The sequence below is a fragment of the Notamacropus eugenii genome, chromosome 6 (genome assembly GCF_028372415.1).
Source record: "Notamacropus eugenii isolate mMacEug1 chromosome 6, mMacEug1.pri_v2, whole genome shotgun sequence".
NCBI classification, from domain to species: Eukaryota; Metazoa; Chordata; class Mammalia; order Diprotodontia; family Macropodidae; genus Notamacropus; species Notamacropus eugenii.
In genome coordinates this window covers 121,743,226-121,766,949 of record NC_092877.1, presented here as the reverse complement: position 1 = coordinate 121,766,949, position 23,724 = coordinate 121,743,226, and the positions used below count along the sequence as shown (strand labels likewise).

The window sequence follows — 23,724 nt, the reverse complement described above, 5'->3', positions numbered from 1 at the left end:
GGGGAAAAAGTAAGACCATAGAAGGTTACTTTCTTGGTGAATAGATATCTCCTCCCATCCTTTCAGATGAGGAACAACAATGCTTACCATCAGGGAAAGACATGAAAGTCAAGGCTTCTGTATCCCAAACATCGAAAATAAATATTCAATGGGCTCAGGCCATGGAAGAGCTCAAAAAGATTTTGAAAATCAAGTTAGAGAGGTGGAGGAAAAACTGGGAAGAGAAATGAGAGAGATGCGAGTAAAGCATGAAAAGCAGGTCAACATCTTGCTAAAGGAGACCCAAAAACATGCTGAAGAAAATAACACTTTGAAAAATAGGCTAACACAATTGGCAAAAGAGGTTCAAAAAGTCAATGAGGAGAAGAATGCTTTCAAAAGCAGAATTAGCCAAATGGAAAAGGAGGTTCAAAAGCTCACTGAAGAAAAGAGTTCTTTCAAAATTAGAATGGAACAGATTGAGGCTAATGAGTTTATGAGAAACCAAGAAATCACAAAACAAAACCAAAAGAATGAAAAAATGGAAGATAATGTGAAATATCTCACTGGAAAAACAACGGACATGGAGAATACATCCAGGAGAGACAATTTAAAAATTATGGGACTACCTGAAAGCCATGGTCAAAAAAAGAGCCTAGACATCATCTTCCATGAAATCATCAAGGAAAACTGCCCTGAGATTCTAGAACCAGAGGGAAAAATAAGTACTCAAGGAATCCACCAATCACCGCCTGAAAGAGATCCAAAAAGAGAAACTCCTAGGAACATTGTGGCCAAATTCCAGAATTCCCAGATCAAGGAGAAAGTATTGCAAGCAGCTAGAAAGAAACAATTCAAGTACTGTGGAAATGCAATCAGGATAACACAAGATCTAGCAGCTTCTACATTAAGGGATCGAAGGGCATGGAATAGGATATTCCAGAAGTCAAAGGAACTAGGACTAAAACCAAGAATCATCTACCCAGCAAAACTGAGTATAATACTTTGGGGGAAAAAATAGTCATTTCATGAAACAGAGGACTTTCAAGCATTCTTGATGAAAAGACTAGAGCTGAAAAGAAAATTTGACTTTCAAACACAAGAATGAAGAGAAGCATGAAAAGGTAAACAGCAAAGAGAAGTCATAAAGCACTTACTAAAGTTGAACTGTTAACAATCCTACATGGAAAGACAATATTTGTAACTCTTGAAACTTTTCAGTATCTGGGTAGTTAGTGGATTACATGCACACACACACACACACACACACACACGCATGTACAGACACACACACAGACAGAAAACAGAGTGAATTGAATAGGATGGGATCATATCTTTAAAAAATGAAATTAAGGGGTGAGAGAGAAATATATTGGGAGGAGAAAGGGAGAAATGGAGGGGGGCAAATTATCTCTCATAAAAGAGGCAAACAAAAGACTTTCTAGTGGAGGGAAAAAGAGGGGAGGTGAGAGAAAAACATGAAGTTTACTCTCATCATATTCGACTAAAGGAAGGAATAAAATGCACACTCATTTTGCTATGAAAACCTATCTTACAATACAGGAAAGTGAGGGAGAAAGGGATAAGCGGGGGGGGGAGGATGGAAGGGAGGGCATGAGGAGGAGGGAACAATTTGAGGTCAGCACTCATGGGGAGGGACAGGATCAGAGACAGAATAGAAGTAATGGGGGGCAGGATAGGATGGAGGGAAATATAATTAGTCTTACACAACACGACTATTATGGAAGTCATTTCCAAAACTACACAGTTATAGCCTATATTGTATTGCTTGCCTTCCCAAAGGGAATGGGTGGGAAGGGAGGGAGGAAGAGAAGTTGGAACTCAAAGTTTTAGGAACAACTGTTGAGTAGTGTTCTTGCTACTAGGAAATAAGAAATACAGGTAATGGGGTATAGAAAGTCATCTGTTCCTACAGGACAAAAGAGAAGGTGGGGATAAGGAAAGGGAGGGATGATAGAAGAGAGGGCAGATTGGTGATAGGGGCAATTAGAATGCTCAGTGTTTTGGGGTGGGGGAAGGGGACAAATGGGGAGAAAATTTGGAACCCAAAATTTTGTGAAAATGAATGTTAAAAGTTAAATAAATAAACTTATTTTAAAAAAAGAAGTGAATGTTGAAAACTAAAACCAAATAAATAAAATTAAAAGAAAAAAGAAAAAAAAAAAGAAACACTCTACTAATGCACAAACAGATTGGCCTTAAGCAGTTGGTGGAACCATTCCACAACTTGTGCTTGTGAATTGTAGATGGCAGTGCAGCAATTCTAGAATTGAAGTTCTGCAAAACATGCTTAAAGTGTGGGTTAAAAAAAAGAAAGTTCTACTTTGACAGTCATGTTCTGGGTAGTCAACTATATTGCCCTGTATTACATTTTATGAAATTCTGAGTCTATATTTTTCTACCAAGCAGTAATTTTCTTTTTGCTGTTTGATGCTGATTCTTCTTCCATCCTGCTATACTCCTCCAGGTGAGAAAGCTGAACCATTGGCTTCTCTCAGGTAAAGAATCTCTCCCAACTTCATGGCCGTCAGAAACCCTTATACATTCCCAAATGAGTGGGAAGTATGTTTGCATAGAACTCTAAACAACAGCCAAGATAACCTGACATTGTAACTTGTGGAATCATTTTCTTGTTATTTTTCCTGATTTTGAGAATTGACATATGCAAATTTTCCTCATTAACATGTAGGCGGTGTTACATGGTATGGAGAAATAGGAAGCCCTATGCTCAAATCTCTCCTCTGACACATACAGGTTGCAAATTCAAGGTTGCTTCAGCCTGGAAGTCACTTTTTTCTAGGTTATTCGAACTCTTTCAAGTGCAGAAAAGGGGCATTGCTAGAGGGGATTTCCTAGAGTTTCTTATACTAGTGAAGTCACAGTTCCTGCCACTATCCCCATCCATTCTGAAGGTGCTTCCTGAGACTGTAAAAATCTGAAAAGGTAAAAGATTTCGTGCCAATTAGCTAATCCATGGTTTCTTAGCTTAGGCCACATATACTGAACATGCAATATCAAATTAAAAAAATAAAACCCTCTCATCTCCCAAATAATGATGTTTAGTCCATATCTATGAACCTTTTTTTACTGCTTTAAAGATTCCAATTTTAGCTTATCTAGTATTAGTAACAGGGCAATAACCTACATTTCATAGTTAACCAAGTGATATTGTTAAAGAAAAATTCCATTTCCTATTAGCAGTAAGTAAACAAAGAATCCTCATAACTTTAAACACCAACCCATTTACCTTCAGATATATACAAAATGGTGGAGTGGCTGTATACTTCTGACATGTAAACCATGAAGGAATCCCAGCCTTACCTAAGACATCACTGTAAAACTGATCCCAATCTCCTTCACATCAAAATTCTGAAACCAAAAGTCAAAATAAATGAATAAAAGCATATTTTTCACCCTCATCCAGGATTGTCTTCATATGTATCCAATGACTATATTCCATAGGCCACACTAGGACCTTTCCACAGGACCCTTAAGTAAAGCAACACAGCTGAAGCAGCAAAAGAGCTGCAACCCACTTCTGAGATTTCATGGTGGTGCCTTTTTTCGGAATCACTGGCTTCCACCTATCAGGTGCTATGAGTTGTATCATGAAAGGAATTGACAAGGAAGTTAAAATGTACTTGGGATCTGTGAAGTCCTTATCCAAAAAGAAAATCTTTAATCATAGTTACAGGTGGAAAAGGGAAGCCGATTTGGCATGGTTCATGCATGGCATGAACTTTACTGTCAAAAGAGGACATTTAGTTAATTGCACAAAAGTCTACATTCCAAACAAAGTTGAACATTCACTTCCTATGTTGCCACTCTAACCAAGAGTTTTCTTCAGAGACTGTGGAATGGTTTTATTTAGGTTTTCAAAGATAACTCCATTTCCTTTTATTTTTCTTCACAGGTAAAGATTTCATAGTGGATATGCGTAAGTGGTGAAGTTATCTTTATTGTCTTTGTCCTTGAATGTCCAGAGCGGGACTAGCATATGTTCCTTGGTATGCCAGAGAAAAACTGGTGATGAATTTTTAGTTGTTACTGGGTTTGAGGGGGTTGCAGCCCAGCAAAGGTCAATTTCAGATCTCATTGGGAGAGCTCTTGTTAGAAACTCTTTCTCTACTACTTCAAACAGTGTGGCCTTTAAGACCTGGGAATGACATTATTCCCTTGATCATCATTGACTTCAGTTCATGGACTATGACCAGGTATCTAATATTTGGGAACAGCCTCTTTCCAACATTCCAGGTAATCTCATTAATAATCATCTCCTGTTCTTGCTTTACATGATATTCAGCCAAAAATGTTTGAAATATGACTTTATCTCACTGTGTTTTCAGATGATTTTCCATGATTCCAAAAGTCGTCTCTCCTCACTTATAGGGTGCACTCTGTAGTGTTTCCTCACTTTGTTGGAAACACTCATACTGGCTCACATTTCTTGTTGCACTGGGTCTGCCCACCCCTTTACTGGAGCTAATACATCATTAGCACCCCGTTAGGGCTGCATCCTTAAGGAATTGAAGTCAAGTTTTGTAGGTACTACAAAATGACAGGGAGTCTGAAAAGAACATTCTACTAATGTATGAACCCATAGAATGGTCTTAAGTAGTTGGTGGAACTATTCCACACCTTCTCTTTATGAGTTGTAGGTGGAAGTATGGTAGTTATGGAACTGAAGATCTGCAATCAATATTTAAAGAAAAAAAGGAAATTCTATTTTGAGAACCATGCTCTGGGTTGTCAACTAACGTGCCCAACACTGAAGTTTATGAAATTCTGAGTGTATACTTCCATCAAGCAGAAATTTTCTTTTTCTTTTTTGGTGGTGATTCTCGCTCCAAAATCCTTATCCAGGAATGGGGAACCTGGGGTTTCAAGGCCACCTGTTGCCCTCTACATCCTCATGTTCTGCCCTCTGACTAAATCCAAACTTTAAAGAACAAATTCCCCTAATACAAGGATTTGCTATGCAAAACTTGTACAGCATCAAAACGCTCCACCCAAGGACCTAGAAGGCTGTAGTCATATTTTCCATATTTTCACATAGATCTCTAAACAATAATCAGGACAGCCTGACTTTGTAACTTGTAGAATCATCTTCTCATTCTTTTTCCTGGTTTTTGAGAACTGACAGGTGCCAAGTTTTCATAGTTTACTGTGTAGGTAGTGTTATAGAGAGAGTCAGCCTTGAAGATAGCAATCCATATTCTCAAGCCCCTTCTTTAGCACACACAGCCTCCATGTTTCAAAGTGCTTCAGCCTAGACGTCACTTTGTTCTAGTTGACTTGAGCTCTTTAAGTTGTAGAGAAGGTGCATTGCTAGAGGGAGTTTCCTGGAATTTCCAGTAGTGGTGAAGTTACATATCTTGACTCTATCCCCATACCTTTTGCAGGTACTGCCCAAGCCTTTGAAACTCTGCAGTACATCCTGAAGTACATCCTTTTAATGGAAGTAATCTGTACCCTTGGTTATTCCCTTTTCCCTAGTATATACATTAGACTCAGGAACTTGTTAATTCTCCATAGATGTCCTGGAAATCATGAACTAACTACTCCTGTGAAATATTGTAGAAACAATATTGGATGGAGATACTAAGGTCACTTTAACAATTAAAAGTATGATGTTAGGAAGGAAATATTTCTAAGGATTACATTTTTGGGAAAGTGAGTTTTTCATGACATGACTGATATAAACCTCCAGTGCTACAATATATTTCCACAACATCTGATGTGCACTTCTCTACCTCTTACCCAACAGCTACATGTATACACATAAAACATATCCTATGTACAATTATATGCATACATATTATACATGCATATCCTTTACAATGTATATATAGATGTCTTCCAAAACTCTAAATAGCAGACATATATACACATTAACAAATCAACATGTTTCCAAAATCAGAAATATATCCAAAAATACTGAGTGCTTCAAAAATCTTTTTTTAATTTTTTATTAATTTTTATTAATTTTTTTTAATGTTCTACAATCTACCATAAAATTTAGATTTTAACCCCCTCAAACCTACTCCCCTCTCTCCCCAAGATGGCATACAATTCTACATAGGTTCTACATATACTTTCCTATTGAATACGTTTTCACTGTAGTCATGCTATGTAGATGAAGTAAAATAAATGGAAGAAAATAAAAAACAAATTAAAACATAATACACAAACACACACACACAACCATGATCTGCTACATTCTAAGAATGAATTCCATAGTTCTTTCTCTGAGTGTGGAAGGCATTTTGCCTTAGAAAACCACTAGGATTTTTTTTTTTTATAAACTCTTGCATTATTATGAAGCTCCAAGTCTACCAGAAAAACTCTCGCACACTGTGGTCGTTGCTGTGCACAAAGTTCTCCTGGTTCTGTTCCTTTCACTCAGCATCAGATCATATAAGTCCTTCCAGGTCTCATCATATCTTATGGTGTAATTGTACTCCATTACATTCATATACCATAATTTATTCAGTCATTCCCCAATTGATAGGCATCCCCTTGACTCCCAGTTTTTGGCAACTACAAAGAGGGCTGCTATAAATATTTTTGTACTTGTGGGACCCTTTCCTATTTTTATGATCTCTTGGGGATACAGTCCTAATAGCGATATTGCTGGGTCAAAGGGTATGCACATTTTTGTAACCCTTTGGGCAGAGTTCCAAATTGCTCTCCAGAATGGTTGGATGAGCTCACAGCTCCACCAACAATGAATTAGTGTTCCAACTCTCCCACATCCTCTACAGCATTTATCATTTTCTTGTTCTGTCATCTTTGCCAATCTTATAGGTATCATGTGGTACCTCAGAGTTGTTTTGATTTGCATCTCTCTAATCAATAGTGATTTAGAGCATTTTTTTCATGATTGTAGATATCTTTAATTTCTTCCTCCGAAAATTGCCTGTTCATATCCTTTGACCATTTATCAATTGGGAATTACACATTTGAGTCAGGTCTCTATATATTCTAGAAATGAAGCCTTTATCTCTGAGCTTGGCCATAAAATTCTTTCCAAATTTACTATGTCCCTCGGAATTTTGGTTGCATTGGGTTTGGTTGTGCAAAAACTTTTCAGTTTAATATAATCAAAATTATCCAACTTGCATTTCATAATGCTTTCTATCTCTTCTTTAGTAAAAAATTCTTCCCTTCTCCATAAATCTAATAAATACACTATTCCTTGCTCCTGCAGTTTGTTCATGGTATCAATCTTTATACCTAAATCAAGTACCCATTTGGACTTTTTTCTTGTGTATGGTGACAGGCATGGGTCTATGCCTAGTTTCCACCACACTGTTATCCAGTTTTCCCAGCAATTATTGTCAAACAGTGAGTTCTTATCCCAGAAGCTGGGGTCCTTGGATTTATCAAACAGGAGGTTGCTGTATTCCTTGCCTACTGTGTCTTGAGTACCAAGTCTATTCCACTTGTCTATCCCTCTGTTTCTTAGCCAATACCAAGTGGTTTTGATAATTGCTGCTTTATAGTACAATTTGAGGTCTGGTAGCGCTACACCACCAGACCAAGCATTTTTTTCATTAGTCCCTTTGGTATTCTGGATGTTTTGTTCTTCCAAATGAATTTTGTTATTGTTTTATCCAGCTCTAGAAAGTAATTATCTGATAGTTTAATTGTTATGGCACTAAATAAGTAAATTAATTTAGGGAGAATTGCCATTTTTATTATATTAGCTTGGCCTACCCATGAACAACTGATGTTTTTCCACTTACTTAAATCTGACTTTATTTGTGCAAAAAGTGTCTTGTAATTGTGTTCATATAATCCCTGGGTTTGTTTTAGCAGGTAAACTTCCAAGTATTTTATAGTGTCTACCTTAGCTTTAAATGGGATTTCTCCTTCTATCTCTTGCCATTGGACTTTGTTGCTAATATATAGGAATGCAGAAGATTTGTGTGGGTTTATTTTATAATCTGCAACTTTACCAAAGTTGTCTATTATTTCAAGTAGTTTTTTACATGAATCTCTGGGATTCTCTAAGTATATCATCATATCACCTGCAAAGAGTGATAACTTAGTTTCATCTTTGGCTATTCTTATTCCTTCAATTTCTTTATCTTGTCTAATTGCTACAGCTAACATTTCTAGCACCATATTAAATAATAGTGATGATAATGGACATCCTTGTTTCACCCCTGATCTTATTGGAAATGCATCTAGCTTATCCCCATTGCATATAATGCTTGCTGAAGGCTTTAGGTAGATACTACTTATTATTTTATGGAAAGTTCCCTTTATTCCTATGTTCTCCAGGGTTTTTAATAGGAATGGGTGTTGTATTTTGTCAAAAGCTTTTTCTGCATCTATTGAGATAATCATGTGGTTTTTGTTAGTTTTATTGTTGATATGATCAATAATGCTAATAGTTTTCCTAATATTGAACCAGCCCTGCATTCCTCATATGAATCCTACCTGATCATAATGTATTATTCTAGTGATAAGATCCTGTATTCGTTTTGCTAAAATTCTTATGTAAAATTTCTGCATCTATATTCATTAGAGAAATTCATCTATAATTTTCTTTCTCTGTTTTGTCTCTTCCTGCTTTGGGTATCAAAACCATATTTGTATCATAGGAAGAATTTGAGAGGACTCCTTCTCCCCCAATTTTCAAAAATAGTCTGCATAGTATTGGAATTAACTATTCTTTAAATGTTTCATTGAATTCACTTGTGAATCCATCTGGCCCTGGAGATTTTTTCCTAGGGAGTTCATTGATGGCTTGTTCAATTTCTTTTTCTGAGATGGGGTTGTTTAAGTACTCAACTTCCTCTTCTGTTAATCTGGGCAATTTGTATTTTTTAAAATAGTCATCTATCTCATTTAGATTATTGAATTTGTGGGCAAAAAGTTGGGCAAAGTAATTTCTAATCATTTTTTAATTTTAATTTTAGTTTCCTCCTCATTGGAGGTGAGTTCACCCCTTTCCTTTTTAATATTAGTAATTTGATTTTCTTCTTTCTTTTTGTTAATCAAATTGACCAAAGGTTTATCAATTTTATTAGTTTTTTCATAAAACCAACTTTATTTTATTTATTAATTCAATAGTTTTCTTAATTTCAATTGTATCAATCTCCTTTGGCTTTTAGTATTTCTAATTTGCATTTACTTGGGGATTTTCAATTTGTTCTTTGTCTAGTTTTTTCAGCTGCATGCCCAATTCATCGATCTCCTCTTTCTCTATTTTATTTATGTAGGTATTCAAAGATATAAAACTTTCCCTAAGAACTGCTTTTGCAGTATCCCATAAAATTTTATACGTTGTCTCATTATTGTCATTCTCTTGAATGAAGTTGTTGATTGTTTCTATGATGTCTTCTTTAACCCACTCCTTCTTTAGGATTAGATTATTTAGTTTCCAATTGATTTTTTGGTTTATCTTTCCATGGCCTTTTATTACATATAATTTTTTTTGCATTATAATCTGAGAAGGATGCATTGATTATCTCTGCCTTTCTACACTGGATTTTCAGATTTTTCTGTCCTAGTACACGGTCAATTTTTTTAAATATTCCATGTACCACTGAGAAAAAGGTATATCCCTTTCTATTCCCATTCAATTTTCTCCAAAGATCTATCATATCTACCTTATCCAGAGTTTTATTTACCTCCTTAACCTCTTTCTTGTTTATTTTGAGGTTAGATTTACCGGGTTCAGAGAGGGGACGGCCAAGGTCCCCCACTAGTATAGTTTTGCTATCAATTTCTTCCTTCAACTCCCCCAACCTCTCCTCTAAGAATTTGGATGCTATAGCACTTGGAGCATACATGTTTAGTAATGACATTGCTTCATTGTCTAGGGTGCCTTTTAGCAGGATATAGTTTCCATCCTTAACTCTTTTGATTAGATCTATTTCTGCTTTTGCTTTGTCTGAGATTAGGATTGCTACTCCTGCTTTTCTTACATCAGCTGAAGCACAATATATTCTGCTCCACCCTTTGACCTTTATCCTATGTGTATTCCCCCGTTTCATATGTATTTCTTGTAAGCAGCATATTGTTGGATTATGGCTTTTAATCCATTCTGCTATACGTCTCCATTTTATGGGAGAATTCATTTCATTCACATTCACAGTAATGATTACAATTTGTGTATTTCCCTCCATCTTCTTTCCCACCATTTGTGCTTTTAGCTTTCCTGTCTCCCTTCCCCTCCTCAATAGTATTCACTTTTCACCACCTCCTCCTGCAGCCTTCCCTTCCTTCTTTTAACCTCCCTCCCTTTTACTCCCCTTTACTCTTACTGCTTCTTCCCTCCCTTTTAGCCTTCCTCCCCTTTCTTTCCCCTTCCCCTCCTACTGCCTATAGAGCTAGTTAGGATTATCCATTTAAGTTTACTGTTCCCTCCCTTAAACAAATCAGATGAGAGTACCTCTCAAACAATGCTCATCTCCCTCCCTCTTTCCCTCTACTATAATTTTGTACTTTTTCCTGTGATGTAATTTGCCATTTTCTGCTTCTTCCTTTTCACACCTCCTGTTACAATCCCTTCTCATACTTAAATCATATTTCTAACATGACATTATTTACTTTATACCTGTTCCCTCTATGTATATGCCTTTTATATTTCATAATAGCTGCACAATTCTCAAGATTAACAGGCATCATCTTCCCTTATAGGGAGGTAAACAGTTTCCCCTAATTGAGTAACAATTCCCCTCCCCTCCCCACCATGTAGCTTTTTATGATTCTCTTGAGACCTGCATTTGAAAATCAAATTGTCTACTGAGTTCTGGCGTTCTGGTCAGGAAGCTCTGGAAATCCCTTACTTCATTGAATGACTTTCTCCTTGCCTGAAATGTTATGCAGAACTTTGCTGGGTAGTTGATCCTTGGTTGTAGTCCCAACTCTTTTGCCTTACAGAATATTGGATTCCAATTTCTTCAGTCTTTTAATATAGAAGCTGCAAGGTCCTGTGTGATCCTGACTGTAACTCCTTGATATTTGAATTGTTTCTTTCTGGCTGCCTGTAGTATTTTCTCCTTCACTTGATAGTTCTGGAATTTGGCAATGATATTTCTTGGCGTTTTGAGTTTGGGATCCCTTTTGGGAGGGGAATGGTGAATTCTTTTGATGACTATTTTGCCCTCTGAATCTAGCACTTCTGGGAAGTTTTCCTTGATGATTTCCTGGAAGATATTGTCCAGACTCTTTTATCCATCATGGGTTTCTGACAGGCCAATAATTCTTAAATTTTTTTCTCTTGGATCTATTTTCCAGGTCAGTTGTTTTTCCAATTAGATATTTTATATTTTCTTCTATCTTTTCATTCTTTAGATTTTGTTTGACTGATTCTTGCTGTCTCACTGAGTCATTAGTTTCTACTTGCCCAATTCTAATCTTTATCAAATTGTTTTCTTCAGTTCACTTTTGCATCTCCTTTTCCATCTGTCCAATTTTTTCTTTTAAGGAGTTATTTTCTCCAGTTAATTTTTGTACTTCCTTTTCCATTTGACTGATTTTCCCAATTAGGTTTTAAGTTTCCTTTTCCATTTGACCAACTGTTCCTTTTAGGGAGTTATTTTCTTCAGTTAATTTTTGAACTTCCTTTTCCATTTGTTCAACTTTCCTTTTCAAAGAGATGTTCTCATCAGTGAATTCTTTTCTCATAATTTTAAAATCATTAGCCAGTTTATCTCCTATTTCCTTCTTTAGCTGTCCCAGGAGAGCTGCTTGTGCTTACGAGCAGTTCATAGTCTCTTCTGAAGTTTCAGATCGAAGTACAGTCTCAGCCCTGACCTCTTTGGTGTTTGTGTTTTGGTCCTTATTCCCATAGAAAGATTTTATGGTTTTTTCACCCTTCTGCTTTTTCTTGTTCATGATGTTGATTGATTGTTGTGGCTTCTGGTTCTTTTAGTCAGAGGCTACAGAACTTTGTGTTGAGCTGATGTGTGAAAAAGCTAAAACCAGGTTTTTGTTTTGTGTTTCCCCAACCAACGCTGGGATTAGCTTGTTAAGTCTGGGGGAGGAGTGGTCTGGTCACAGGAGATCTTCTCAGCTGAAATGAGGCAAAGGCAAACTCAGGGGATGGTGATGCCAGCTTCCCTATTGACTTCCTGTTTCCCCTGGAGTGCTGAGGCATGCCTAGATGCTAATGCATGTTCCCATCCCTCCTGGGGCTCCTCTCCTGGTGCTGAGTCTTGCCTGGGTCCTAGTGGGAGTTTTCACTGCCCTGGGTTCTCTGTCCTTCTGGTTTGCCTCTGGCACAGTAGGAGGAATCCCCCTTAGCTATTTTCCCTAGCCTCAAGTGTTATGAGACTATGGACCCCTTCTGCTGTTCCTGCTGATCCAGAATTTTTCTGAGCAAATATTTTATGGTTCTTTCACCGTCATCAAGGGGGTAGGAGAGAGCATTTACTGACCACTCCACCATGCTGGCTCCTAGAAGTTCAAGTAGGTGACTTACCAATGTTTAATCTGCGGGCTGAAAGTCTCAGGAGCTGCTGCTGCTAAATGTACAAGTGGAATGTGATTAAAACCACTTTTACTTTACTTCTTGCAGATTCTCAAAGTAACTCCAACTCATTTTTTCAAATGGGTAGGGTGATAACAAAATCTCTCAGGTAGCTTCTAGAACAAAAGTTAAGTAATTCTCCTCCAATTTCCCTTGTTTCTAGCCTCCAATCAACCTTGACCATAGCAGTTAAGGCCTGGAACTGCTGGATGCCACAGATCCAGCTAGGCATTTCTAATGGTCTAGTACAAATACCTGTGGACTGAACACCCTCAGATCAAGGCAAAGGGGGTTGTCCACAATGGCGAGAAGGACAAACACAAGGGTATTGTAATTATATTGATTAAATGTTTTGCCCCAGATATACAAATATGCTATACTTTCATGTCTATTAAAAAAACCAAATTAAAAACAAAAAGCAAAATCAAACCTATTAACTAGATTAAACAGTTTCTGGAAATAGCACCTAGAATAAGGAGAACTTTTCCTTTGGAAAACCAAATGCCCTTGACAGGGCTGGCAAACCGGTTTAGCTGAAGCAGCAAAGAACTTTGAGAGAGGAGCAGGGCATGGGCATGTAGGTAAACTTATCACCTCCACCGTGACCACTACCTCTCCTCAGCCCATGATGGAGACAGCCTAGGACTGAGAGACCAAGAGTCCCAGGATTAGCAGCATCCCCTGCCTTTGAGAGCACTGGTAGTACCTCCACTCTGCCCTCCAGCCCTGACTCTCAGCTTTCCCTGAGGGGAACAACCCCTGTGAAGAAGAGACCCACCATGCTTGCCATTATCAGCATCAATGGAAGCTTAATTGCCATCAACACACAGAGAAGCCCAAGACATAAGAACAGGAATGCATGCCACACCAGGTCCAACAACCACTGTCCAGGAAAACAATTTCTGTGGAGATGCAAGCTGGTGATGGGCGGCAGGTAGGTGTCTCAGTGGATAGAGTGCCAAGCCTGAAGTCACAAAGTCTCATATTACTGGGTTCAAATCTGGTCCCAGACACTTACTAGCTGTGTGACCTTGGGCAAGTAATTAATGCTATTCTCCTCAGTTTCCTCATCTGTAAAATGAGCTGAAGAAGGAATTGGCAAATCACCCGTATCTTGGCCAAGAAAATCCCAAATGGGATCACAAAGAATTGGACGTGACTGGATGGCTCAACAACAACAACAAAACTGGTGTCTGCCTCTGCAGGAGCTCTAATCCCTGCCTCCTCAAAGGCCACAGCTACTGAGGACCTCAGAGAGTAAATGGTAAAGTGCTTCCAGAGGGTTCAATATCAGAAATGGATTTGTTTTATATCAGTGGTAGTAACATCAAAGAGGATGCATTATCATCTGCTTTGCCACTAAACTTTCATCTCACTAGAAGCAGGAGTCCTCTCTGTGGGACTTACAACTGAAACTTACTCTGGACACTATCTCCCCCACTGAAATGCACCTGGAGGACAAGGGGCTGTGTGCTTTTCTATTTAGACTCCAGAACTAGCACAGTGTAATAGACATGTACAAGGTGCTTCATGAATGCTTTTACCCTCATTCATTGATTCATTATGCTAATTTCCCTGCTTTTCTGTTTTGACTGAAGATTCAAACTTTATTCTATTTAGCAACCATTAGATGGCAGTTTTCATGTTTTATGGACAAGACGGTCATTTTGTCACAAAATTTTCCATATCTGGCTGTAATTTTAAAAATAAGCATCTGATTTTTTTCATGAAATTAATTTTCTGTCTATTTACAATAAGATGTATAAAGATATCAGAGAATCACTGAAGAGTTTTGACCTGTAAACCATAAAGGGAACTCTATTTCTTATATTGAATAATGACTTGACCAACAAATCACTGTAAAACAGATCCCAGTCCTTCATATCAACAATCTGAAACCAAAAGTCAAATAAATGAAGAAAAGTATATTTTTCACCCGCTCCATAAACATCATCTTGTCAGTCAGTGTTGTCAGGGGCACAGGCACATAGGAAGGAGGCAATGAGAGTCCTCCACAGTATTTGTCATATGTATTGCTCATTGTGAGGCTGAGACTATAGACAAAGGGTATTCCAACTATCTCTGCTATGAGCTCAGCACAAGGAGAGAAGGCATCTGCAAGAATAACTTCACATTTGGCTTTCTTCAATGTCTTCCTAAGGTCTTTGCTGAAAACAGCACTCTCACATTTCAGTTTTGCAAGTCGTGAATACTCAAAAAACTGTTTTTGTAAGGCTGTACCATACTCTAATGCCGAAAGCATTCGAAGTTCATAACTCCAAAGCAAGACTGAGTTTTCAAAAACTGAAACCAAATCCTTTTGACTTATCTCCACAGGAAAAACCTCAACATGGAAACCTGATGAATTACCAGGATCAAAAAAAACAGTAGCTGAGGGTGTCAGCACAGCCACCTCATGGCCCCTATGTACCAGCCCATCCAGGATGTTCTTTAAATTCATCCAGTGACTATACTCCATGGGCCATACCAAGACCTTCCCACAGGACTCACAACTAAAGCACCAGAGCTGCAGAAGCAAAAGAGCTGAAATCCATTTCTCCAAGTTCATGGTTGTTCCTGCCTCATCCCTTACTAGGTTCATTTCCTCATAAGTTCTTCCTTATATTATCAATAAAGATTAAAGAGTTAAAATTTAACTCATGTATAAATTTCATATCAGAAAGTCAGGGAAATTATCTTATCAGATAAAAGCAATTCTCTGGTATTATCGAAGTTCATGTTTTGCACAACATTCATGGTTTTTTGCATTATTGATACTTTAATAATGGGAGTTCTCCAGGGTCCAAAGAACAGTTGTTTTTAATCACTCTGAATTAAAATAGGAATAGTATTTTATATCTTTATGGAATATAGCTTTTATAGCAAAATGTTCTCCTTTCATTCTATCTCAGTTGTATCTCAAGCTTCCTTGACCTCAAATTTCAAAATGGGGCCTCTTACCATCATTGTCCTTTGAGGGGTAGCTGATGAAAAAGAGTTACAGATTGTCTCAGTAAGTTGTACATTATTGGGTTCCTAAGGAGGCCAATTCCTAATCCCACTGGGAAGAGTGCTATTATAAGTTATTCCTCCACCATCATTGCTTTGGATCTCAAACTAGGAATGATTTTCTTCCAAGTGATTATCATGAAGCACATGGGCTTGGTGTCAGCTAAGTGGCACAGTGGGGAGAATGCCAGGCCTGGAGTTAGGAAGACTGACCTTGACTTCGTATGTGACTTCAGACACTTAGTAGCTATGTGATCCTGGGCAACTCTGCCTTGGTATACTAGATCCTTTCTGGCTAATTGCAGTATTTTTTTTTTCCTTCACTTAGGAGTTCTCAATTTTGGTTGTAATATTCCTAGGAGTTTTCATTTTAGGTTTCTTTTCAGAGATGACCAATGACTTTTTTTAATTTCTACTTTACTCTGTAGTTCTAAGATATTTGAACTATTTCTTCATGTATATTCCTGATGATCTACTGATTCTTAAACTATCTCTCCTGGATCTATTTTTTCCAGGTCAGTTGGTTTTTTTTATCAGATATTTAACTTTTTCTTCTATGTTTTCAGTTTGGTTTTTTTTTTTTCTACATTTTATTATATCTTGATATTTCATGGAGTCATTTACTTCCACTTGGCCAATTCTAATTTTATGGAATTATTTTTTTCAGTAGTAGTTTCAGCCTCCTTTAGCAATCTAGTCATCCTCTTTTCACAACTTTCTTCAACAGCATGTTCCCACTATTTTTTCTCCCTCATCAATACTTGTTTTAAATGTTTTTCTCTTTTTTTCATGTTTTTCTTTTACTCATCTGAGAATTCTCATCAAGTTTGTGTCTAATTTACATTTTTCTTTGAGGCTCTTCTTGTAAATGTTTTCAAGTTATTGTTGTCTGTGTTTTCAGTGTTCCATGTGATCTTCCCTGTCATCAGAGGAGCTCTTTAGGGTTGGGTTCTATTTTTGTTTACTCATTCTTCCATCCCACTTCTTGACTTTGGATTTTATATTAATGATAGGCCCTGCTCCTTTCTGGGGACAGTGTTGGGGAACGTCTGAGCTGAGTTACTATCTTTTTATGTCCTTCTGTTGCTTTCAGACCTAAGCCTAAGGTCCTGCACATTTTCAGTGCTTCCATATGGTGGGATCTTGAGAGAAGTTTGTTCACTGCCCTTCTGTCATGAACTTTGAAAGTTTCTGACCCACATTTGAACCTGTTGAATTATGTGTAGTTGTGTTTCAGTAGAAAATGCTGCTGGACTGAGTTATGTTATTCCGATGGGAGGTTGTATAGGTTCAATGACTAAAGGGCTTAATTCTCCTTCTGTATTAATTTCCTATCCTGGTTGTTCCAACTGTAAGTTTATGTGATGGGCTAAAGGTTAGATTGGATATCCTTTTCTGCTCTTGGGCTCAGACCCACACAGCTAAACTTTTGGAACTTGCTTTTTCTCTGAACACAGCTAAGGTCTCCCTTACTTATGACCTTGACCTCTCCTCTCTGCCCTGGAACACTGACCTGAAACTGGGCAATGTGGGACCAATAGAGCCACCAGCTGGCACCTCTTCTGGTTCACAGTGTTGGTTCAGGTGTATTCTGGGATTTCTCTTTACTTCTATCCCTGATTCAGTCCTCTTCTCCTTGCCATCCCTGAATGACAGAATACTCCCCACTCTTGCCATGGGGAGGGAGAAAAATATTTAGAATGCATAATCTTATCCAAGTGAATGTTGGAAACTATCTTGCAATGGGATGTGGGAAAAAAATACTATTAATTGGGTAAAAAGCAATGACACGCAGAATGATGTCACAAAAACCTGGATAGACTTCCATGCGTTGATATATAGTGATGTGAACAGAACCAGGAGAATGTTGTACTTCTGAAAGTTATTATTGGATGAAGAATGGTGAATGACTTAGCTCTTCTTAGCACTACATTGATTGGGTTGTTTTTTCTATGCCTTTTCCAGTTCATTTTACAGATAAGAAAATGTGGGCACATAGAGTTAAGGAACTTGCCCACAGTCACATTGTAAATAAGTTTCTGAGACCAAATTTGAACCCAGGAAGATGAGTCATCCTGACTAGAGACCTGGAACTCTTTCCACTGTGCTATCCAGCTACTCCTAGTTTATCATAAATTTACTTGGAAAAATGAAGATTCAAATCAAATGAATAACAAATTCAAGTCTCGAAAAGTACATTCTATGGAGAGTGGCAAGAGGCTGCATGGTGCAGTAGATGGGGTGGCTTGGAGTCAGGAACACCCTGCATGGAATCTCACCTCCAGTTCTTACTGGCTGTCTGGCTTGGAGAAAGTAGGTTAATCTCTTTGGGCTTCTGGTTCCTGTTCTGTAGAAATCAGGGAGGTAGATTCCATTTCCTCTAAGGTCCCTTCTACATGTAAATCGTTGCTTTTTCTGAGGCAGTGGGTGGAATACAAAAAATCAATGAATGTATGAAATGATGAGGAGCCAGCGTAAACAGCGGGAAGACTAACATGGAGATGTATTTGTCTACAAGGCTATGGAGACATTAATGATTCTCCTGCGGTTATGACATTTGCCATGACTTCTGGCACACTGTAAAATTTGCAATCAGCCCTAGAGAGTTTGACTATTTCTTCCTAGCTACTAAGAGTGCTTGCAGCTAGCACCCAACAGGCCAAAAACAGAGGCTGCGGGATAGAGGGGAAAGAACATGGCTGGGGTTAGAACACTTTGACTCAAATGCTGACTCAACTGCTTACTCCCTGGGTGACAATGACCAGGTACTTCTCTGCAAGTTGAGGGAATTGGAAGAGAGCAAGGAACCTTGGGATCTCTGAGAGAGAAGCTCAATCACAATCCAGTCCAATTTAGACACCAAAGGAACCTTTAGTATAACAGCCAGGGTGTTATCACACAACCTCTCCTTTAAGACATCCAAGGTCAGGGAATCCACCACCTCCTAAGGCTGGTTGTTAAGTTTGGAGCAGCTCTCATTGTTAGGAAGCATTTCACCACACCAAGCCTAAATTTTCCTCCTTGTAATTTCTACCCATTGGTTCTCTCAGTTCTCCTTTCTGGGGTCCAGCAGAAATGATCTAATCCCTCATCCATGTTAGCTCCTCCAACACTCGTACAAATGTATCAGGGCCTCCCTGAAACATGCACCTTTGCTCTAGGACAAATATGCCCAGTGACTTCAATTGATTCTTTTGTGTCAAGGACCCAAGGATCTTCACCATCCTGGTTTCCTTCCCCTGATCACTCTCTAATTTGTCAATGTATTGATGGTACCCACAAAATAAAATAGATGATTTTAATTCTATGAAATTATTAATTTTTTCCCGAATAAATTAACATAGCAACAATCGAAAGAGAAACAGGTAAAAAACAATTTAGCAATAGCAGACCAGAACCTCATTTTTCAGACCTCTGCATGTCTGTATATTTTTGTCTACAATACTTTGACTTGTTTCCTAGCACCAAAGGGATGTCAAAAAATAAATGAAAGATCACCCTCTACTTAAATTTTCTGACAGGCATAAAGAATGTGCATTGTCATTGTGTTTGTTGGATTTTTAAGAAATCCCCCCAAAAGCAGTTAACCAAGTTGAAAAAAAATGCCACTTTACAAGTTTTTGTAACCAGGTTTCTCTTGCCATAGATTAAAAGTAACTTAAGATTCTTTGGAAGATATAGCCAAGGGAAAGAAAAGATCACAGGAGAATGAATTAACAATTTTAAAAGTTATTTTAATTTTGCAAAGCAATTGGGGGTAAGTAACTTGTCCAGGGTCATACAGTTAGAGTATGTGCCAAATATTAGAACAGATTTGAACTCAGGTCCTCCTGAATCCAGGGCATGTACTCTATCCATTGAGCCATCCACCTGCCCCAACAATTTTAATTACATAAAATTCAAAAGTTTTCCCACAATCAAATCCAATATAGCTAAGATAAGATGTGAAATATAACTGGAGAAAAATATTTGCAACATTTCTCTGACAAACGTTCCAGGATAGATAAGGAACTTACTATAACGCAGCATTTTCCTGTGACTGTGTGCTATATGTATAGAAATGCTGTAGCATTTAGCGCAAGGTGAGATGATTCTGGATAGAAATGAAAGGGCTTCAGAGGGACCATGTTCAGGTTGGTGTTAGTCCCAACACCAGCCAGAGAGAGGTTCTGCAAAGAACACTGGATATATAGTCAGAGAACCTGGGTCAAAATCCTGGCTCTTCTATGAACTATTCCTGTGACCTTAGGAAAGGCTCCATACTTCTCTGGAGCTGAGTTTCCTCATTTTACAAATAAATGGATTGGGTTAGCTGTTCTATAAAGTTGTCTTCCAGTCCTGGAGCCTATGAAGAGAGTACAGATTTTGAATAGGAAAAGATGTTGAGTTTGCAGTGGGAGGGTTTATGTAAAGCAGGCAAGAGATGATCAGGTTCAAGGATCATGAAGGCCCAGAACACACAAGCTTGGGCCACATTCCTTTCAGAGACAGGTTCAGATGCAGGCTGGGATATAGTTGGAGCAGGCAATTTTTACACCAAAGATGGAACCAACCATTTACACTTACTAATGATTTACTTCAGAAAAATTGCCCAGGACACAAAGGAATGCAATGAAAATAAATGAAAAGGCAGCAGCCAGAATCATTGAAATTGTACCTGACTGTCAGATCAACACAGGAAGGCCTGAAGCATGGGGAAGACCTTGAGAGACCTGGCACTGAAGGTTCTTATTTAGGAAGGCAAGGCAAAGGGAAGGCTGAAAGGACATAAGACTTCAACAGATTAAATAAGAATGCATGAATCACTGCTGCACAGATTAAACAGTGTTGCACCAAGCCCAGATTCCTATGCCATTCTTCTGAGGAATCCTTTGAAAGTTGCCTTGAAATCATCATACTTGTTCAGTTCTTTCCATTTCAAGTAGGTTTCTCTTGGACAGAGATTACATGCGCAGATCACTCAGGTACTAAGTGTCTGATGTACTAGGTATCTCATGAAATGTTTATGTTCACTCTCCAGATTGATCTGTCCCTCTTCAAAATTCCTAGAGCATTTGCACAAATACCCTATGTTGCCATTGGGAAATCATTTTATTAATATCTTATGTGTGTCTTTTTTCCTTCCCTATATTCATTCCAAACCTTACCCCTGTCCCAAGTCTCCAAATCTATATCCTCAGCTTGCTCATCTTATTTTATTTATTTAAATTGAAGGCACTTGTTTTCAATTTTCTCAACTCTTTTCTTCCACATTATTGCCCATTGCTTCCACTGACCCAGATTAAATCTCCCTCTATGCCCCTGAGACTACACTCTCTGACCCCTAGAATATTGTTTCATCAAATACCTTTCTCTTTCATTTTCCATATCTTCCATTTTACTCAATCTTTCGACAGTTACCCATCTCATCTATTGCCTCCCTTTTTTTGACTTTTTTTAAATTAATAAACACTTAGAACAGTTAGCCCACATAAGCTGTCTCTGCTTTCTCACCTATCACTTTATCCTCAACTCATTGAAATCTGACTTCTTTCTCCAGTGTTCAAGTAACACTGATCTCTCTACTGTCCCTACTCTCTACATGTTATGGTGCTTTCCTCATGTTAAGACTGAAGAGCTAAGTCCTCTGCTTCAGTGCTTCATTGATTGTTTGGCTTGGACTGGACACTTCTAACCCTGGAATCTATGTTTTAGGATCCTGCAACCATCAAACCCTATTGACTAGCACAGGGGGCTGAACCTGTGGCCTCAAGGCCATACGTGGTCCTCTAGTTCCTCAAGTGCAGCCCTTTGAATCCAAATTCCACAAAACAAATTACCTTAATAAAAGGATAGAGGCCACAGGTTCTCAACCCCTGCATTAGCTTCACCAGGCACTCAAGCACCTCCCACTGGAAGGAGCTTTTCTCTCCACAATGCCACCTGCTGGTTCCAGTGGGAAAGGAACTGGAATAGGCATTTGCTCCCTAGCATATAATTTTGTCTTCTAGTTCTGCAAATAATCTGGAAGCCAAATTCCATCCCAGAAACAAGAAATTATTGTTCCAGTAGCAGTCAGAGTGGTGTTGCAAATAGACCACTGGATTTATAGTCAGAGAACCTGGGTCAAAATCCCAAAATGCTGTGGTAACACTCCTATACTCTTTTTCTTTAGTTGCTTTTCAGGCATTTCTAACTCTTCAAGACCTCTTTTGGGTTCTCTTAGTAAAGACCACTGGAAGCATAAATAGGATTACGTGACTTGCCCAGGATCAAGTCTTCCTGACTCCAATTCAGGCATTCTATTCACTGTGCCCTCTAACTTCCCTTGGACTTTAAGAAAGATTATAACCTCTGTGGACCTTAGTTTCTTCATCTATAGAAAGAGAAGTTTGGGCTGTATGATTTTAATGTTTTGGTAAACATTTCCCAATTACATTTTATTCCTTTAAAGGAATTTTATAAGACTTGGGATCATGAATTTGACAGCTAACTGACAAACTAGTTTATAGATGCAGGACCAAAGTGGTTAAGTGTCCAAGGTCACATATGAGTAACACAGCCAGGATTTCCTTGACCCTATGTTTAACATGCAATTCATCATAATACACAACTGTTCCATGGAAAGTACATCTAACTCATTTTGCCAAAAATATATATGTATTTGTCACATACCAGAGGAGATATAGGACTAGATTTGGAGTCAGGAATAATTGCATTTAAATCCCACCTCAGGCAATTATTGTGTGCTACCAGGAAGACACTGTCAACTGGAGAATCAATATATAATAGCACCAATCTCCCAGGGCATTAGGAAAATAGAATGGGAGAATACAAAGTTCTTTAAAAACTTCAAGAATGATATGTGTTAACTATTAGAGAACAGTGTAATTTTCTGGAATTAAGACAGACCAATACATGTATAATATCAACTCTGTTATAAAATTATCCCTAGATGGACTTTTATACTTTGGACTTTCTAGATACCTATTTACTTTGGCAGCTCTCAATCCTGATTCTGGTTTTGAACTCTAATAACCCTAAAAAGCTGACTTTATCTCAGCTAGATTACATAGAGGAGGAAGACGGGGTCCTCTAATGTCATTGGCTAAATCTGGACAAAAAGATTCACCATGAAAGTAACAATTAAATGAGATGCATTAACATGTAGTCCTTTTGCAAACTGCATGGAAGACCTGGTGACACCTTTAACCTCTTCCTGTCTTTCTTATTTTCAATTCCAGGCTCATGTTATTTGTCATAAAAAGAAAACAAAAATTTAAAGAAGACATGAAAAGCGATTTCAGAGAGCTGAGTAGGAGGAAAAGAACAAAAGCTCCGCACTCTTCATAGGTTAGGTTCAATGTCAAGGATTCTCAATTTAAAATTAGGTTCAATGTCAAGGATTCTCAATTTAAAGTTTTAGCATTTGGAGGTGGGTGATGGGGAGGTGGGTTAAGTGGTGACACAGAGGCACCAATAAAAGAATGAGTGATCCAAACCTGAGAATTAGCTCGTGGAATGAAAAATGGTCTATTTAGGGATCATAAAGCTGTATATTAGGACAGTTGAAACACAAGGACTCTGGTACTGAGAAGTGATTTCCATCAAGGATTTTTCTAATGAAAATCACTGGTTCTTGACTGGTAAATAAATAGCCCAGTTCTGCTAGATAAAGTTAATCTATGTCAGGAGTTTGCTTCCCTGCACTAAGAAAGCCTTCCCTTGAAACTTTTCCACCTCTCTGTATATTCTCAAATGAGAAAGTCATAGCATGGATTAGTGAACAGTAATCCCCTTGAAAGACAGAGCTAAAAATTGTGTTGCTTTGTGCAGAACTCCTCTGAAAACAGTCTTACCTAATGCTTCAGTAAAAAGCTTCTCCCATACTTTAATGACTGGAACCCAAAATCAAAGAGAAAGGAAAGCATCGTATTCTTCACCCTCTCCATAAAAGTCATCTTGTGTGTCACTCTTCCTAGGGGAACAGGTACATAGGAAAGTGGAAGTGGAAGCCTTGCACAATATTTCTCCCAATTGTTCCCCAGCTGAACCAGGGACTGTGCCCAAAAGGAAGTTCAAGCTTCTCAGCTGTCAGACTCCCACAAGGACACAGAGCATCTGAGATCATTAAGTTATAACCAGTTTCTTGGAGCTTCTGCATGAGTTTCTGGTTGAAGACTGCACTTTCACAAAGTGATTTCAAAAGCTGATGAACAGAGCTTTTCTGCTCGTGGAGCTTCATC

General features: G+C 38.2%; 1 protein-coding gene across 1 annotated transcript in view; it reads right to left on the bottom strand.

Moving 5' to 3' along the window:
• The window catches only part of LOC140511751 (UDP-glucuronosyltransferase 2A2-like), a 52,940-nt gene extending 29,375 nt beyond the window's left edge, over nucleotides 1-23,565 (bottom strand). Inside the window, exon 1 of the mRNA XM_072620943.1 lies at nucleotides 23,338-23,565. The gene's annotated coding sequence lies outside the window, so the exon portion shown is untranslated. The remainder of the gene's footprint in view (nucleotides 1-23,337) is intronic.
• Nucleotides 23,566-23,724: the final 159 nt, after the last annotated feature.